General features: G+C 48.3%; 1 pseudogene; it reads left to right on the plus strand.

The window, feature by feature from the left end:
* The first annotated feature begins 203 nt into the window (after positions 1-203).
* Positions 204-4,169, plus strand: LOC124656016 (annotated as a pseudogene).
* Positions 4,170-17,072: the final 12,903 nt, after the last annotated feature.

The following is a 17,072-nucleotide window of genomic DNA, read 5'->3' on the forward strand; positions in this document are numbered from 1 at the left end:
ACAAGATCCAACAATGAAGCACAATGAGGAGAAGACAACCATCTAGCTACTGCTATGGACCCATAGTCCAGGGGTGAACTACTCACTCATCACTCCGGAGGCGACCATGGCGGTGTAGAGTCCTCCGGGAGATGAATCCCCTCTCCGGCAGGGTGCCGGAGGAGATCTCCAGAATCCCCCGAGATGGGATCGGCGGCGGCGGCGTCTCAGTAAGGTTTTCCGTATCGTGGTTTTTCCGCCTCAGGGGTTTCGCGACGGAGGCTTTAAGTAGGCGGAAGGGCAGAGTCGGGGGCCAGACGAGGGGGCCACACCATAGGGCGGCGCGGCCCCCCCTGGGCCGCGCCGGCCTATGGCGTCGCCACCTCGTGGCCCCACTTCGTGTGTTCTTCGGTCTTCTGGAAGCTCCGTGGAAAAATAGGCACCTGGGTCTTCGTTTCGTCCAATTCCGAGAATATTTCGTTACTAGGATTTCTGAAACCAAAAACAGCAGAAAACAGGAACTGGCACTTCGGCATCTTGTTAATAGGTTAGTTCCAGAAAATGCACGAATATGACATAAAGTGTGCATAAAACATGTAGGTATCATCAATAATATGGCATAGAACATAAGAAATTATCGATACGTCGGAGACGTATCAATCATCTTAATCTGAGGTCATATGCAACTTCGACCATCAAATTAACAAACTAGTGCTAGTCATTACTGACCCCGACATTACCGACGGATTTCTAATAAGTGCCTGTCACAACTCATCACGAACAACCCCTTAATAAGCGCATGTCAGTGCTAAAGCCGCCCGTCAGTGGTACGACCTCGAGATCCCCTCAGGCTGTCTCTCACGGATTTCATAGGACCCGTCATCGACAATGTTTTTCGTACTAGTGTCGCACATCTGTCCTATTCGTCGCAAAGGCAAGATCGTTAGGACAAGGGCAGTTGTTTTCCGGTGCTCGAACAACCACTGGAGTAATGATTAGAGACGTCGCCTTCTCTTCTGGGCACAAGCTGCCCAGTCAAGGAGGAGGGTCCGTCAGTGTTTTGCATCTTTTGGGGGTGAGGAACTAAGGACCATGCATGGGGGTCATGTCGGTCTAGCGACCATGCCGACATGAGTTCAGGAGGATAATGTGGTGGATCTGGGGAGGAAAGGGCCGAGGCTCGATGGTGGAGTCGTGAAGGAAAATAATCGGGATGATAAGGATAAAACCAAGAGACAAAGGAAAGGAAACTTGAGAGAATACATATATGACATGTGGGCCACCGCCGTTAGTGAGAGTAGCGTGTTATGCCGACCGGAATTGAAGTACTCCCGGTGCGTCAAACATCTCTATCTCTAGGGTCTGGAATAGACTAGGATTGACAAGATTGGAGTGCCAATTTCTGGGATTCAAAGTTTGAGGTTTTATTTATGTTTCTAAGGACCTTTTTTTTCATATCAAAGGCAAGCTGCTGTCAGTTTTACAAAAGAACCAACAGCACGCGTGTGCTAATGACAAATAAAAGGAGGAGGAAAAACATCGACCGAGTCAATTTTAAATGACCTGTTTGCATGCAACTATGACAGCAGCAACGTACGAGTTCCTAATCGAGGTTGAGACGATTGATATTCAGTTCAGTAATAAGCAGTGTGATAAAGCTGCGGAAACAGGTAGGATTTCTTGACACAGTAGTACTAAATCTGTGCCACACCGTGACCAGACCACAGTTCACTAGCAGACTAAGAATGTACTAAGTAGCTAGGGTAGCAGCGTAGTAACAATCTATAATGATGTCTTGTAGACGTATCAACAGTTGCATTATCAGATTAAGCCTCGGCGCACGATCACTCGTCCTTGTCCTCGTCTTCGTCGCTGCCACGGCCACCGCCGCCGCCGTTACCACGCCATATGAGATATACCATCACTCCCAGAATAATGAGGTCCAACGCCAGGAGAAAATAGAACCGCATGTCTTCCGGCTCATCGGTGGTGGTGATGGCGTCGGCGTTCGGCGCCGGCTTGGTGGCGACGGCGGTGTTCGTCGCCCCTGGCGTGGCGTTCGGCGCCGGCGTGGGCGTGGTGGCGACGGCGGTGTTCGTCGCCCCCGGCGTGGCGTTCGTCGCCGGCGTGGTGGCGACGGCGGTGTTCGTCGCCCCCGGCGTGGCGTTCGGCGCCGGCGTGGTGGCGACGGCGGTGTTCGTCGCCGCCGGCGTGGTGGCCACGGAGGTGTTCGTCGCCGCCGGCGTGGCGTTCGGCGCCGGCGTGGTGGCGACGGCGGTGTTCGTCGCCGCCGGCGTGGTGGTGGCGTTCGGCGCCGGCGTGGTGGCGACGGCTGTGTTCGTCGCCCCTGGCGTGGCGTTCGGCGCCGGCGACGTGGTGGTGCGGGTGTTGACCACTCGGTGAAGCGTGACCGCGGGAGCCGGTGGCGCGTAGTCGATACATCTAGGCGGCGTGTCGTGGAGGACCTCGGACACTGTTGAAGCAACCTCTGGGTCGTCTTTGGTGAGCAAGGTCTTGAGTCCTTCGCCGGCCTTGTCGAAAGCGTCCGTGAGCTGGTCGATAGCGAAGTCCTCGACCGCCTGAACTCCCTCGTCGATCACGGCCTCCTTCGTGGCAGGCCAAACACGGTCCCAGAGCTTCCTCGCTACTGGTCCGAGCACCGCCCACGCTCGCTGACACGCCGTCCTGAAGGCTGCCGCCATCCTGCTCCTGCATGCGAGCAACCGAACACACAAGAAGCCTGAGGTCAGAAATCGTCAGTAAGTCTAGAAAATGGCAGTAGGCCATTACAGAAGGAAACAATGAGACGATGCAAGAAAATGCGGTGATCACAGAAACGATGGCAAGAAAATGCGGTGATCACAGAAACATTTACAGAGCGCCTCGATATCCTTTTGGTAATTTGGATGGATGATCTGCTTCATGGAAAACGAAAGCACCTCCGCTGGCTTATGCACAAAGCAAAATCGAGAACCTCCTACGCTGGCTCTATGCAGTAAAAATGCAGTGGCAAAGTGCATGTAGCAAAATGATCGAGGTAGTCGCAAAGCAGCAATATATCGTTCGATTCTTCACAGAACACACAAATTAGTCAGGCATCGATGTAAGCAAAGCCTGGATCCACACAAGATCAAGTGAGTAGTGGCTGAATCGACCCTTCTTTCCCCCTTCCTACTCTGCTCATTCGTGCACAGCCCCGCGGCGGTGATATGTTGTCTGACGAGCACCGTCCTTGTTGTTCCTGGCGCGCAGGTACGTGGCCATCGGCAACGAGCCCTTTCTGGCCTCCTACAACGGCATCTTCGACAAGGTCACCTTCGCGGCGCTGAAGAACATCCAGAACGCGCTCAACGACGCCGGCCTCAGCGACGTCAAGGCCACCGTGCCGCTCAACGCCGACGTCTACAACTCCCGGCATCCAACCCCGTGCCCTCCGCCGGCCGCTTCCGGACGGACATCACGGCGCTCATGACGCAGATGGTCTCCTTCCTCACAAACAACAGCGCACCCTTCGCCGTCAACATCTACCCCTACCTCAGCCTCTACCTCAGCGACGACTTCCCCGTCGACTTGGCCTTCTTCGAGGGCCAGGCCGCGCCGGTGCTCGACGGCAGCATCTCCTACAACAACGTCTTCGACACGCTCGTGTCCGCGTTCAAGGCCGTCGGCCACGGCGACCTGCCCATCTTCATCGGCGAGGTCGGCTGGCCCACGGCCCACTGGCGGCGACAGGCGCGCCACCGCCGCCCTCGCCGAGCGCTTCTACGTACAAGGGCCTGCTCAAGCGCCTGGCCGCCAACACCGGCACGCCGCTCCGGCCCAAACAGTACATGGAGGTGTACCTGTTCGGCCACCTCGACGAGGACGTCAAGAGCGTGGCGCCCGGCGCGTTTGAGCGCCACTGGGTCATCCTCCGCTTCGACGACCAGCCCAAGTCCCCCATCGACCTCACCGGCCTACTTCGAGTTCGAGGTGCAGAACCAGAGGGACGAGGCCTGCGACTTCCAGGCGCTCGCCGTGCCCACCCAGACCGACCCATGCATCAACCACCGCCACCTGCAACTTCACCATACAGATCGCTTCGACGTCGGCAGCCCACCGGCGGACGCAAGCCGGGCCGTTCGGGGCTCTGCTCCAAGGAGGAAACAAAATCGAGCGTCTACGTACGGCGGCGAAGGGCAGGAACTTGATCGGGGCACGCAAATCGATGGATTCGACGCCAAGCTCGATCTACTACGGAGTATTTCACAACATGCGCGCGCGGGAAGGGTAGCAACGCCGCCGTGGGATCTCGGTAGACATGCAGCGAGGAGAGCGAGCAGGGGCTGGGGCGGCGGGGCTACGTACCTCTCTCCAAAGCTGCTCTCGTAGGGGTGGGCCGGGACCAACGCCGACGAGCTCCAAGGCGGGGCGGCGGGGGAGAGATGTGGGTGGCGTTTCCCGGGGATGGGGATGGGGATGGCGAGGCACCGGCGGGATGTTGGAGAGGCGTGGCGACGGCGGGGTGCCGGCCGGTGTTTATATAGCCAGTCCACTGCTCTGGGTGGGCCCGCGCTGGCAGAGAGATAGGGTGGACGGGTACATTTACCGGGTGTGCCGTGTATTAACATCACGTAATCCCCGGAGAATCTTGCTGTCAGAAGTTTGTTAGAGTTACCTGCCGTCAAATGCCACACCATCTCTCTCTCTCAGTGTGTTTCTACGTGCAATTTGCAGAGAACGTTAAATTGCAAAATGGGGCACACCGGCAACCTACATATGACAGCTACCATATTTTGTACAAGGAGGAAATGTATTTACAAGGGCTCACTTAGACCACATGCCACCTTATCAGGTACAGCGCCTCCTAAGAGATGCTTAAAACTCACTCTACAAAGTACACGGTTCGATCATACATCTCCTAAGAGAGACTCCTCCATTTGATTTTATCATCCTTTCATGAAGGACAAAGTACATGGAAAAATTACAAAAATAAAAACAACCACGACTGTCGGTGGGGTTTCAAAAACCACTGGAATGTGTTTTTGTATCAGAAAACCACTGGTTCAGAGTCATAACAGCCTGATCAAAAGCACTATCTAGCTACTTAGGACGACAATTCACACTGGTGGGACCAATGTCACGATGACGTGGCAATGCAGAAACAGTCAAGGTGGCAACACATGTCCATGCTCCTTGGCGCTAATATCCTTCCCTGTCCATGCATCGGTCGGCGCTAACCCTCGATGTGCACGGGATTGCTTGTTCATGCCAATGTACGTCATCAGGTATGACTATGGTTGCCTTCTATCCTATATACAACGTGCAGATGGGGTGTTTGATATATTTACCAGAAGAAATTCTCTCTTACAACCTTGTATATGGTTTTCCGAAACTGACTTCTATCTAAGATTAATAGCTAACATGCTTCTGTTGTTACGAAGTTCACTAATTATCCAAAGGTACCAAATCTCCTTCAGTCTCTCTCACATAAACACAGATTATACTAGAGGCATTAACAATGTTGATGTTATGGTTTTTTTTTTTGTTAAATCTAGTTCTGAATTGGTTTATTAGATGATGATGAAATAGCCAGATTTTCTAGTAGTTCTATTGTCCAACGGAGGTGTTATTCCGTACAGATGCATAATGGTGGTAAAGTAACATGGACTTTGGTGTTTATTAACTTAGATTCATATTCTAAACGATCATTGTTACCCAAAGTGTAGAACACATCTTAAGAGGAAACAACAATTACAAGCAAATTATGAAGTAATAGTTTGCATTAAACAAGAAGATGATAAGAAAAATAAGATATCTTGTACCGTAAGAATTAGTATCTAAATGAGCAATGAAAGAAAACTTGTGCATAGTGTGTTTCCTATATTTTAGGTCTATAATATGATGTATGTAGTAGTATAGATTGGTCCTTCGCAAAGGGAAGCATAGATTAATACATAATACACAAGACATTAGCTTAGAAGTGCATGTTGATGTGGGAGCATTCATGTGAAAAGTAAGAATATGCTAATCTTGAAATCTTTCATACCAATACTTGCTTCTTGCTGAGAATGGTTCCCATACTTAGGCTTCTTGGCCATGTTTTTATTTCATAAATGCACTTGAGGACATCATTGTGGTTGGAGTATCTCATACCACTTGATCTAGCTAGCAAGAACAAGAACAACATGATATCATGATCACCTCTTTCAGGTTAAGATCAAATGATACCCTCCACCATGAAAACATGGTTTGCATTAACAGTCCAATCCAATGACACCCTCAGTCGCACTTATTAAGTATTTTCTTTCAACACTTGAGGTGGAGTTTACCTTTATTTTTCCATTATTTGGGGCATTTCATTACCAACTCTCTTGCAGATTAAAACAAGCATGCCATCTTGATCATCAAGGGGATGTAAGCACGCTTAGTATGAAAGATCAAAATTACTAACACATTTTCCACAATATATATCGACACAAAAGTGAACCCAGAATCAAAGTCTATAGTAATATACAAAACTTACTTGGAATGGAAATGTTTATCATTGAGTAGGTATAGTGGACACATGTGAAAATATAACATGGTTCAAAGGATATTGGATACACAAACATAATTCGTGCTTAGTGTGCCAAAGGTTGACGAATGAAGAAATGTTACCACTAAATAAATAATGCAACCTTGCTCATTAAGATAGTTCAATTCTAAAAGTAAAAGTTTATGTGACTCGTATTGATTTAAATGAGAAGGTTTTTTCAAGCACCCTTTACTCATCAGCAAAAGTAATGCCCCATGAACAAAACACTCCACTTTTAACTTTGCAATATATTTTACCCCTCCCAAACGTTTCAAAGAAAAAAAATTGATAACGAATTTTATTCTAGTAGTTATAATTAAGGTATAAAAGGTGACAAACATACTTATAGTGGTATTTATTAGAAGGTAGATATGAAACTCAAAACTAAAAAAGCAAAACAAGCAAAAAAAATGCCCAAGCTTATAGATTTCCTTATAGTGCTAAAAAAACAAAGCTGGAATATTTGCAAAACGTGATTTGTGTTGGTGTAGAGGGGTGACTTGGGAATACTTAAGCTTATGGTTTTAATCATTCTTAGATGAAACTCTACTTGGTTTGGCTTCATTCCCTATGAAACAATTTCACTACATTTTTTTTGTCCCACCCTTTTCTGCGGGATTAGTGGCATAAAGATAGATAGCTATGCATAACAGCATAAGAGCTTCAAATAAGTTTGGTTCATAATGTCCAGAGAGTTACTAAAATTTCAAGTAACTTAAATTATGAAATGATTCAATATAAAACCTTTTACACTTTCAAACAAGTCAAACAACTAGGGACATAATCTGTCTAAAACTGCAGCAACAACAAGATGCTTTTTGAAAAACCATTTAGAAAAAAATAGAAAAAATCCAACATTACGAGCATCAAGATTTTTTTATGAACTTAGAATAAAAATCACCACTTATTTGGAATTATAGGAGAATTTGTACAATAGACAACACCGCACAAAAAAATTTAGCTCAAGTAATTGTGTTAATTTTTCAAAATTCAAGTGGACTAAACTTGGAAATTTATTTGACTCAACTAAGCCTACATATAAATCTACATCAATGAATCAAAAAAAGACAACTAGGTTCCTCCCTACAAAGCATTTTCTTGATAGCCATATAGCTAGGCTTCATAATTTTTATTTAGGAGGTGCGCATATCTTGGGAGAAATTCTTCCTTGCTCCCTCGTTCTTTCATGTGAAGTGCTCCATGAACTTCTTATGTGGGAAATAAAACTTTACATTCCCGTCCTTTGAACCAATGATAACACATGTAGTTCTAGAAAAAAGTCATCCACGAATTATAGGCCACGAGTTTTTATGCTCCATCTCCATGGTAATGAACATATTTGACGAGGCGGTGCTCCTAGTGGGCTGTACAGGCAGCTGATATGGACAGCCCTCACCCGTACTGATGCTCATAAAACTCGCATATGCTTTCATTTGCGTCCTCTCTTCACCCAGGTGTGTGGAAAATTTCCATTTTCCCATTGAGGATGAACCTCAACTTGTGCTCAAGAGATAGCTCTCCATACACTGATAAGGGATGCATGGATTCTCGAGAAGAGAGGAGCCGTGGTGGACCCTCCCCGGACCGCTCGGATCCCACGAGTGAATAGAAAGTTAGATCTACATGGGATCGCACCTGAATCGCCCCATCTATCCTCCCGAGGAGAAGTTTGTTTGGTTACAAACTCCGATTCAAATAGGAGGAGTACACCATGCTAATGTTTCTTGGATGATCCACATCTCCGAGTCAGGCGCTGATGAGCACATTGAACTATCCATGTGGCTGAGAGCCCTCACAGCCCAGGCACAACGACTAAACAACTTTTATCGCTTGGAAATATCATATTATTACATAATATGACAGTCTCAATTGATATTTCATAAAAGAGTTGAAAATTGGGATCCTGCTAAAAAAGGGTAAAAGGTGCGCGCGAGCACTTTAAAATACCAAAATCCTATGTCTACTTATGCAAAAACAAGAGGTGAATATGCTTCGAATATGACTCATCACCCCTCAAACGCAGTTTTCTCGAAATAACTTAACTTTGACAAAGTTCCCGAACTCCGAGTAAGAAGATAACGACAAAACGAAACCAAATTTGTTGGAAATATTAAAACTCCTCACAGAATGTTTTTATATGATTTTAGAGAGGAATTCTCACAACGTCAAGAAACGATAAAGACATTCAAACTCGAAAATGCAATATAAGATGCATACGGATTCCGTTTTCGATGAATTTGGGTTTATTAAAAACCTAGCAACAAGATCAAGAACCTTGCACAGAGAAACACCAAGAATCAACAATAATATAGGGATGCAAAGTATGCAAAGGATTGAGCTCCTTAAATCGATGCGATCAAGTTACCCAACCAAAAGCACCTACTGATAGTGCGGCTATCTATCATGTAACCTGGTCTCCCAACAACCACCTTGAGACCGGTAAAACTGAAACCTATCAGGACCATACCTTTACCTTGTGGATCCTGCTTGATGTTGATGATGACGCTTCATGCATGCTTCATTCAAGTTGGATTGTGAAAGGACACGGATGTCGCCTAGAGGGGGGGTGGGGGGTGAATAGGCGGTTTAAAACTTACGAGATAGGCTTAACAAATGTGGCATAAAACTAATATTTACTTTGTCAAGCCCAAAGCCTATATACTATGGTTCACCTATGTGCACCAACAACTTATGCTAAGTGATACGTCTCCGACGTATCGATAATTTCTTATGTTCCATGCCACATTATTGATGATACCTACATGTTTTATGCACACTTTATGTCATATTTATGCGTTTTCCGGAACTAACCTATTGACGAGATGCCGAAGTGCCAGTTCCTGTTTTCTGCTGTTTTTGGTTTCAGAAATCCTAGTAAGGAAATATTCTCGGAATTGGACGAAATCAACGCCCAGCATCTTAGAATCTCCGGGAGCTTCCGAACACCCGAGAGCCGCCAGAGAGGGGCCACAGGGGGCCCACACATGGTGGCGGCGCGGCCCAGGATGGGGGCGCGCCGCCCTAGTGTCTGGTGGCCCCAGACCCCCTCCGAGGCTGCCCTTCCGCCTACTTAAGGTCTCCGTCGCGAAAACCCTACCCAGTTCGACGAAACCAGAGAAAACCTTCCAGAGCCGCCGCCATCGCGAAGCCAAGATCTGGGGGACAGGAGTCTCTGTTCCGGCACGCCGCCGGGACGGGGAAGTGCCCCCGGAAGGCTCCTCCATCGACACCACCGCCATCTTCATCAACGCTGCTGTCTCCCATGAGGAGGGAGCAGTTCTCCCTCGAGGCTAAGGGCTGTACCGTACCGGTAGCTATGTGGTTCATCTCTCTCCTATGTACTTCAATACAATAATCTCATGAGCTGCCTTACATGATTGAGATTCATATGATGATGCTTGTAATCTAGATGTCATTATGCTAGTCAAGTGGGTTTTACTTATGTGATCTCCGGAGACTCCTTGTCCCACGTGTGTAAAGGTGACAGTGTGTGCACCGTGTGGGTCTCTTAGGCTATATTTCACAGAATACTTATTCACTGTTATGAATGGCATAGTGAAGTGCTTATTTATATCTCTTTATGATTGCAATGTGTTTTGTATCACAATATATCTGTGTGCTACTCTAGTGATGTTATTAAAGTAGTTTATTCCTCCCGCATGGTGTAATGGTGACAAGTGTGTGCATCGTGTAGTACTTGGTGTGGGCTATGATTGTGATCTCTTGTAGATTATGAAGTTAACTATTGCTATGAAAGTATTGATGTGATCTATTCCTCCTTTCGTAGTGTGAAGGTGACAGTGTGCATGCTATATTAGTACTTGGTTTGGTTATGTTGATCTGTTATGCACTCTAAGGTTATTTAAATATGAACATTGAATATTGTGGAGCTTGTTAACTCTGGTATTGAGGGTTCGTGTAATCCTACACAGTTAGTGGTGTTCATCATCCAACAAGAGAGTGTAGAGTCTAGCATCTATCTATTTATTCTGTTATGTGATCAATGTTGAGAGTGTCCACTAGTGAAAGTATGATCCCTAGGCCTTGTTCCTAAATACTGCTATCGCTGCTTGTTTACTTGTTTTACTGCATCTCTACTGTCCGCAATATTACCACCATCAACCACACGTCAGCAAGCACTTTTCTGGCGCCGTTACTACTGCTCATACTTATTCATACCACCTGTATTTCACTATCTCTTCGCCGAACTAGTGCACCTATTAGGTGTGTTGGGGACACAAGAGACTTCTTGCTTTGTGGTTGCAGTGGTTGCATGAGAGGGATATCTTTGACCTCTTCCTCCCCGAGTTCGATAAACCTTGGGTGATCCACTTAAGGGAAACTTGCTACTGTTCTACAAACCTCTGCTCTTGGAGGCCCAACACTGTCTACAAGAATAGAAGCACCCGTAGACATCAAGCACTTTTCTGGCGCCGTTGCCGGGGAGGAAAGGTAAACGGCACACACACACCGGACCCCGGCAACTAGCACTTTTCTGGCGCCGTTGCCGGGGAGGAAAGGTAAAAGGCACTCATACTCCGGTCTCAGGTAAAGTACTTTTCTGTTGCCGTTGTGTGTGTGCTCGAAGCTATTTTCTTTAGATCCTGCAATTGCATCTTTTTGTTTCTTGTTTACACTAGTTAGGCATAATGGACAACAATGAGCTTCTTATTCTATTTCCTGATTTAAGACATGGATGGTTTGATGCGAAAATTAAAAAACCTATGGAACATATTAGTATGAACACTTTGAATACCATTGTTGCTAATGATATAGAAAGTTCTAAGCTTGGGGAAGCTGGTTTTGATGAGCATGATCTTTTTAGTCCCCCAAGCATTGAGGAGAAAATTTACTTTGATGATACTTTGCCTCCTATTTATGATGATTATAATGATAGTAGTCTTTTAGTACCGCCTGTTATGGAGGATAAATTTGATTATGATTACAATATGCCTCCTATATTTGATGATGAGAATAATAATGATAGCTACTTTGTTGAATTTGCTCCCACTATTACTAATAAAATTGATTATGCTTATGAGGAGAGTAATAATTTTATGCATGAGACTCATGATAAGAATGTTTCATTTGATAGTTATATTATTGAATTTGTTCATGATGCCACTGGATATTATTATGAGAGAGGAAAATATGGTTGTAGAAATTTTCATGTTACTAAAATACCTCTCTTTTTGCTGAAAATCTTGAAGCTGCACTTGTTTTATCTTTCTATGCTTGTTGCATTATGCTTCATGAATTTGTTTATTTACAAGATTCCTATGCATAGGAAGCATGTTAGACTTAAATGTGTTTTGAATTTGCTTCTTGATGCTCTCTTTTTGTTATCACCAGAATTTAACCGAGTCAGAGGTGGGCCGCAATCAAGATGGGCTTAAAGGAAGTATGCATGGAGGATTACGTGAATCGGCCTTTTATACCAAGTTGGGCTTAATTGCCCGTGTATCTGTAACATATTAGATCGTATCTTAGTTTAGAGATAGAATCTTACTCGTGCACGGTTTAGTGCACGCCCACATTAGAAAGTCTGCTGGACTATAAATATGTACCTAGGGTTTATGGAATAAACAACAACTCACCTTCAACCCCAAAACAAACCAATCTCGGCGCATCGCCAACTCCTTCGTCTCGAGGGTTTCTATCGTAAGCGACATGCTGCCTAGATCGCATCTTGCGATCTAGGCAAGACAAGCCCCACGTTGTTCATGCGTTGCTCGTATCGAAGCGCTTTTGATGGCGAGCAACGTAGTTATCATTAGATGTGTTAGGGTTAGCATTGTTCTTCGTTTAAGCATGCTTACGTAGTGCAACCCTTGCATATCTAGCCGCCCTCACGCCTATCTCAGGTGTGGGGCGGCACCCCGCTTGATCATTATTTAGTAGATCTGATCCGTTACGATTGCTCCTTGTTCTACAAGGATTAGTTTAATATCTCGCAATAGTTAGGCCTTACAAAGGGGGGAGGATCCAAGTGGCACGTAGGGTGGCGTTCGCAAGTCCTAAACAGGATGTTCCGAGGATCAACTTCATGTTGGTTTTTAGGCCTTGTTTAGGATCGGCTTACGAGCACCGTGCGTGGCCGCGAGGCCCAACCTCGGAGTAGGATGATCCGATTATGCGGTGAAAACCCTAAATCGTCGTAGATCTCATTAGCTCTATCTTGATCAAGCAGGACCACCAAGTATTCGTGCACCCCGTACGAATCATGGGTGGATCGGCTCTTTGAGCCGATTCACAGGATAACCCGAGAGCCGATCGAGGCTCGTATTTAACGTTTACATGTATGCCCCGGCAGAAACTAAGCGAGGCATCCCCATCACCTTCCCGGCCGTGTATAGGTCAGGTGGCACGCCCTTGCACTTCGCATCGCCGCGTGTGACCGAAGAGCATTGCGGGCCGTCGCCGGAGGGGTCTCAGCCCACCGCAGCTCTAGGCTCTTCTCGGCTCTACGGTGTTGACAAGGCCGCTGCCCGCCGGTGGGTTTTGGCAGCCAACACATTCTCGGCACGCACGGTGGGACAATCGTCTACATCAACCACATCGCCATCTACATCTCGAGATGGCGGACGCACGCCGGCCACCTACGAGGAGCTGCCCGACGAGCTCAAGAAGCAATACAACGAGATCAAGGCCACCCTCGAAGCCGACCTCATCGGCTCTTTCGCGAGAACCCGTTCCCATGGCATCGGATGGAAGGGATTCTCACCGCAAGGTGCTCTCGATGGGATAGACCTCTCCGCCCCGTCGGAGGAACGCACCGGGGACCGCGGCAGGAGATCAACTACTTGGTGGCTCACTCGCTACATCGCCACTCGAAAACTTGGTCAACGTGTTGGAGCGTGTCGCTCGCGCGTAATCCAGAGATCATGAGCCACCGCACTCGCCGTCAGACCAGCTCTCGGGACTCATCAAGGAGAGTTGCCACTCCAGGCCCCGTCCACCGCTGCCATATGCGTTGGCAGCACTCGCCGAAGTGCCGACTACACCGGCATTCCTCGTCTACAAGATTGGTGGTGACCCTAGTGACTACCAGTTCTTAATAGAGGCGCCTAAGGAGATCCCTCAAGGATACGCGTGCACGTATGTGCCGCATTGTGGTGATCGGGCACTCACAAACCAGGCCACAACATCGGGGACTCCGGCGAAGACAGGAGGAACGTCGCCAACGCAGCTTGAGAAGCGTACGTGGCTAACTAAGTACGCCACACCGACGAAACTCCCGAGCCCGGCCTCCGCAGCTTGGCTCGTAGCCGGAAAAGCAAACATGGCTGGCCAAGTACGCCACCCCGGCGAATCTTCGTAGTGCAACTCCTATGGCCAGCACAACGGATCGATCAGCACCATACCGAGAGACCAGCTCGGCATGATGCCGAAAAGAAGGGCAGTCGGCTATTCCAAGCCGTACCCCGACGATTACGAGATGATCCCGCCGCCACCTAAATATCGGCTCCCCGACTTTTCCAAATTCAGTGGATCGATGGCTCCAGCTCCATCGAGCACGTCGGCCGATATTTGGCTCAACTAGGACCGGCTTCGGTGTCGGATCAGCTACGCGTGAGGCTCTTTTCACAGTCTCTCATGGGATCGGCTTTTGGATGGTACACCTCTTTGCCAAAGCAAACTCCATCCAAGCCTTGGAAGCAATTGGAAGAACAGCTCCATATGCAATACCATTCGAAGCTTCCGAGTCCGGCATTGCCGATCTAGCACAACTACGTCGAAGCGCGGGGAAACGGTGACAGAGTACATCCAGCCGCTTCAGAATCTTAGGAACCGATGTTATTCGGTTCGTATAACTGAAAAGGAAGCAAGCCGAGTTGGCGTAGCAGGCCTTGCAACACAGCTCAAGGACATGGCCTCCCAAGCAGATTATCCTCACCGGCGCACATGGTTCGTAAACTATCGCAGATATGAACAGCGCCACCCGGACTCCGTACCAAGACAAGTTCAAACGTGCAGTAGTCATGGTCGATACAGAGGAAGATGAAGTGCCTCGCGGGAGACCAAGAAATAGCAATGGCTGAGTGGACTCGGGGAGGAACCCCCGTGTCCCGCAAATGGGTAAAGCCACCAGTGGCCGCCTGTGGGATTTGATTTCGACGTGACCAAGACCGAGCAAATCTTCGACCTCCCGCTCCAGGAGAAACAGCTTGACGATTCCCGAAGGTCTCAAGTTCCCCACGGCGAAGGAGCTAAACGGAAAGCCGTACCGCAAATTCCACAACTCGCTTTCCCATGCCACCAACGACCGCCGGTGTGGCGTCGCACATCCAAGCGGCGATAGAGAAGGGGCGGCTAATTTTCAACCAGCACGCCATGAAGGTCGACACCCAACCCTTCCCCGCCGTTAACATGGTGGAAGTCACCTACCCCGAGGGTTGCCAGCCAGGTCCCTCGCTCAAGCATCAACATGGTAGGACCCGGGAACCACTCGGCAAAGATGGAGATGAGGGCAGCCGCTCTCATAGCAAGGATACAGAGGAGGCCGCTCCACGCGATCGGCTCCGTCATGATGGCAAGCGCTATGTCACGCAGGGAGAGGTGAAGAACATAAGATATCAGCCGACTCCTCTCTCGATCACCTCCTCAACAAATATGTGAGTCAAGCATGACCAACGCCGACGGTCCAATTATGATGATAGAGGAGATCGTCCGGCTAGAGAAGCCGAAGATATCGTCTGGCAGGATCGCGATGAGGAGGAGCACGAGCGCCGTGCCACGGAAACATCAAGGGAGCAAGATGACAACGCCAGACATCGGGACTGCCCCTTCTTCGTACACCGCTGGGATTCAGGAATGAGCCGATTGCCCACAATCGGCAATTGCCCGTAATGCAACAAGAAGAAGAAGGAGGCAGCCAACGTGTCCGTGTTCGAGCGCCTAGGGCCTCTCCCGCCACAAAGCAAACGCGTTGAGTCACCTCGTTGGGCAGATCTTGAGGATTCGTAAGACGAGGGAGAAGTAGAAGAAGACAGTACCACCGGCCAAGGTGGTGCCTCGACGGACTCAGCCGTTCCCAAAAGCGCAGTGGTTCAGCGATTGCGCGGCCCGGAGGAAGCCGAAAGGTTATACCTGCATACGCTAAGGAAGGCACGACCTGATCCGGCTGCAAAAGTTCAGCGAACCCTGGATGAAGAGGGTCGTCCACGGAAAATGGAGTGGCGCCCAAACAGAGGAAAGCCGATGATGAGACATCGGCCGGCACAAACATGGTACTCGCCTTGCCGACGTAGCTTAGTGCTCCACGACTCTACGATGCACTCAAGGTGGACGACAGCCAAGCGCATCAAGTCGGAGGTTGGGTTGGTTTTATCCAGCCTGACCAAGTAACAAGATTAAACCAATGAGCAAACCAGTGCGAGGCCGATCCTTGTGATCGGCCCCAAAAAGTTTATGAAGGGACATTACAGGACCTTCGCCGCCTCTCCAATGAATATGGAGGCCGATTCCAAAGAATCGGCCAAAATTACTTTCACCACATGTTCTCGCTTGCGTTCAAGCACCGATCTACCGAGCAGCGGCCACGTCGGCGTACGAGAGTCAGCCGTGGATTTTTGCGGAGCCGACGTACAAGTGCAAGTGCCCTGGCTATCCATACAAGCCGATATCCGCAATCATCCAAACAGGTATCGGCTCGGGGGCATATAATCGATGAACATGTGCGTATAAAACATGTGAGAACATACGTGCAATGAAACATTGGGGGCCGATTAAGAAAAATCGGCCAAATAAAAAAACAAAATTTTTACAGCCGATGCGAGGGCATCGACTTTAGAATTGAGAGGCAGCCGATGCGCAGCCAGCAGCCGATGCGTAGCCATCGACTTTAGTGGAATTATGCAATGTTTATCGAGTCTCCACCAGATCTAAACCAACGGTGGTGCCTTCTGTTGCCTCGAGGGAGTAAAACAATGGAAACTTCTCCAGATCGCTTCGAGCCGATCCGGTTCCCGAACCTTTTTGTCAAGGATTTCCAATCTTTGGGGCTAGTTCAGCTGAAACGGAAGATTATCTGGCTGTCGGAGGAAGAAAGAGGATCGGCCGTGGCGCATTCTCTCGACATTCTCGCTCGAGTGAGGCTCGGGGGCAGCAGGCTCGAGTGAGGCTCTGGGGCAGCAGGCCTAGTGGATACTCGTTTAAAGAACCGATGGGGATACCATCGGCTGATCCTTCATTGCAACCTTCTTCACAATGATGGGTACCGAAAAGGATTATTGGGTTTGGTTGGAAAAGTTCGAAGGTTTTCCTGAAGATCCCGCATTTTCCACCAGATTTAGAAAATCATCGACTGAAGAAGAGAAGGGTGAATTTCGAAGGACCGATGCGGTGCGATCGGCTCATTACGCATTGGCAAAAGGGACGAATCGGCAAGGTCAAGAGGAGAGAGAATCGGCTCAATTAAACTCGAAGGAATCGGCAAAATCAAAATTGGGGAAAAGTTCTTCATTGATTAAGATGAGATTTCTTACATAAAGAGCTAATTGCTCTCAAAAGGGAAATACTAGGGGATCCATTGCCC

Source organism: Lolium rigidum, chromosome 5, assembly GCF_022539505.1.
Source record: "Lolium rigidum isolate FL_2022 chromosome 5, APGP_CSIRO_Lrig_0.1, whole genome shotgun sequence".
Classification (NCBI taxonomy): domain Eukaryota; kingdom Viridiplantae; phylum Streptophyta; class Magnoliopsida; order Poales; family Poaceae; genus Lolium; species Lolium rigidum.